A 3,490-nucleotide genomic window follows, 5' to 3' on the forward strand; every position below is an offset into this window, starting at 1 on the left:
ACTGTTCATGTTATCGTGGCTTGCCCACCTTTGAGCGCTAGGCGGGGGGATGTCGAGTGCGTATGGTGTGGATATTGTTACGGCTGGATTTTGTGTGTAATTTCGTCAGCGGTATCGATAATTGTGTTTTGTTTTCCGCATAGTTCTCAGGAACCGGAACGTGCTGGTTCACCCGTGACGTTCTCCCCCACCCGTAACGACCCTTGTAAGAAGTTTCGGACTTCAGGGATCTTCAGATGCGGCAGGTACGACAAAAGATGTAGCAGCAAGTGGTGGCGCAGGAACAGCAGCCTGTCAGCCTCTCTTAGGCCCCCTCACCCTCCTCGCCATTCCGGACACTTGAGTGCCACAAGGAAAGGACAGCTCATGAAGACGGTACAGCCCGGGCAGGCACCGGCGAGTGCCGCGGGTAGAGCTCACGAAGATGGTAAGGCCCGGGCAGGCACCGGCGAGTCACGCTGTCCACCCGCCACACGTCACGAAGATTGTAAGACCCGGGCAGGCACCGGCGAGTGTCGCGGGTAGAGCTCGCGAAGATGGTAAGACCCGGGCAGGCACCGGCGAGTGTCGCGGGTAGAGCTCACGAAGATGGTAAGGCCCGGGCAGGCGCCGGCGAGTGTCGCGGGTAGAGCTCACGAAGATGGTAAGGCCCGGGCAGGCACCGGCGAGTGTCGCGGGTAGAGCTCACGAAGATGGCCATGGTAAGGCCCGGGCAGGCACCGGCGAGTGTCGCGGGTAGAGCTCGCGAAGATGGTAAGACCCGGGCAGGCACCGGCGAGTGCCGCGGGTAGAGCTCACGAAGATGGTAAGACCCGGGCAGGCACCGGCGAGTGTCGCGGGTAGAGCTCGCGAAGATGGTAAGACCCGGGCAGGCACCGGCGAGTGTCGCGGGTAGAGCTCACGAAGTTGGTAAGACCCGGGCAGGCACCGGCGAGTGTCGCGGGAAGATATTGATCTCGGTTCAGTTCAGTTCCGTTCATACACAGAGAGGGGGCACCAGCGTCTTCACATTGAACTCAACCAAATTTAAAACCTCCGTGAGTTTACGAAATTGAAATACCCAGGCAGGCACAGGAAGTGCCGCAGAAGAATATGGAGCTCACGGTGGATGTTTTAGGAAGGAAAACGTACTCGTACTTCGCCGTAAAAGGTTTTGAAGACCGCAAGCCAGAAATCATATCGCCATGAGATCGAGAAGGCATTGAATCCACAAAATTGTGTTGATATATAAGGACGGCCGCACTAAATAGGTACCAAGGGCAAGACATATTACACTGGAAGGTATACAAGTGCGAATTTTCTAGGCAGTACGCAAGAAACACATTCCTTAACCACGTGTGGGACAATATTCTTAAGAAGTGGAAAAAAAAAAAAAAAACGTTACATCAATTCATCGTTAATTGACAACTGATTGTGTTATGGATGTATTACACTCCTTTACGTTTGGGACCGCATTGTAAATGTGTGCATCAAAGCTGTCTGTACATACTAAATACTTTTTGTTTTGTGACCGCATCTGAACTGTGAGCAGCGACACCTGTCCTGCAGTACAATGTGAACCAGTCAGAATTGCCCTGAAGAAGGTAACAGACGGTCACTGAAACGTCGGTGTGAATAAAGCATTGGTTGTGTAAAAAGAGTCTCTTTATTCACATTTCGTAAACAGTTTGGCATAACTGAATAAAAGTGTTTTAAAACTGGAGATATGCGGGTCCAGATGTCTTACGGAGAGATGACTGTGGTGTGATAGATGGCGGTTGGCTGAGGAATGAGTCCACTCTGCTATATACTTAATTTTCGTCCCAGCCCGAGACTTTTCAGCGACAATATTCAGCAAATTGCAGTTCTCGACAAGTGAGCTTGAAGTCGCATGTAAGAAAAGGGGCTCGAAAAGGAAATGCTGCAAGTGAGAAGTCATCTCGGGTAAATAGTTCAAGAAATCTTTTCCATAGAGGTCACAATAGTTGTGAAAATCTGAGTTTGTTTTCCTGGGAAGTGTTGTACATAGTACTAAAACGACGCAAAGAGAATGATCGCTCTTGGCCGCCTCTGCATTTGGTAGACTAAGACATCCAGTGTGGAACCGCAAGGATATCAGATGTTGTGATATGCGCCTTTGCCAGGCACGTATACTCCCTATCGCCACATATGCCTGTGTGACAGGGACTTTGGAGTGGTCACATGAGCTCCTCCTGTTAGCTTTCGATTTGAGACACCTAGGGGCGTTTCTCTGTATTGCACTCCGAGATCGTGTACCATAATTGAAGCATCAAAGCTAGACATGGATAAGAACACTCTTTTGGTTGATACAATTTTGGTAATAAGACTAAAGTGGCTCAGACTGGTATTAAAGAAGTTAGGGAGAACTTTTCTAGGTCGGAAACCTTGTAAGAAATCGTAGGCTGGATACCGTAAGGTGTTACTTCGCTATTGTATTAGACGGATTTATCATCTCCAGCTGTCGCTTCACTGACTGAGTTGAATCAGCCGACACAAGTACCCTTACAGATTTTACACCGGATCCCAACATCGAAGCTATGATGTGGAACACTATGTTTGTCTTTTGATTCCATCTTGGGCTTACCGCTATCTCTATTGAGGAAAAAGAATTTCGTGTTTGAACTGTTGAGAGGTCGTCCGGACTCAGAATAATACTTTTGGGCATTATGCATCTTCCAGGTCGCGGTGGGCGTTTGGAACAGTTTTGCACTCCACTTGTGCAAGCCTGGTGTCTTTCCATATTGTTGCTTCGGTGGGTCGAGTTTATTAAGCAGGAAGAGTGGCAAATATGAGCGTCTCCTTCCTCTGAAAGGTTGGGGATCAGCATCGTTAAGCGGATGCTTGAAGGTTGAGGTTGGATAAGGCTGGGGGCCGTTGGGCATAGAGACAGTCGAGGCTCAAGACAAATGGTCCTGCGATGCGAGGGAAAAATAGTTTTGTTTTACCTCTAACGCGGATAATTCAGAACTGGGCTTGGCCGTCTCCTTATCGTTCTTCCTTCGAGTGATCGTAGAGGAACGGTTTTGAGATAACAATTTTGCGTTGCTTCCTCCATTTTGTTTGTCGTGCAGCAAAAGATGAGAGTGGGCTATATATGAGTGTTGGGTTGTTGGAGAGTGGGTACCGTACAAGGGAGAGGCAGTGTGTGAAGTAAGATGAGAAAGGAATTACACGAGAGAAGGGAGTTGAGAGAGGGGAAATGAGAGATGGGGAGTTGAGAGAGAATAATGAGAAAGGGTGTGGTGAAAGAGGTATAGAGGGAGCGTTCTTCCAAAGGAATGTTATATTAGCCAGATAGATCCAGATACGAACGCGTTGATGTATACAGACACAGACACGTTGATGCGTTACGCTGAAGGGCGGTTACGTTAGCTAGATATCTATACTAATTATAGATACTGATACAGGTACAAAGTTAAGGGGTTCAAAGGGAAAAGGAAGGGCTCAATAGCCAGAGATGGCAAAGGCGGAAGACGACGATTTCCGCATC

Source organism: Branchiostoma floridae, chromosome 4 (assembly GCF_000003815.2).
Source record: "Branchiostoma floridae strain S238N-H82 chromosome 4, Bfl_VNyyK, whole genome shotgun sequence".
NCBI classification, from domain to species: domain Eukaryota; kingdom Metazoa; phylum Chordata; class Leptocardii; order Amphioxiformes; family Branchiostomatidae; genus Branchiostoma; species Branchiostoma floridae.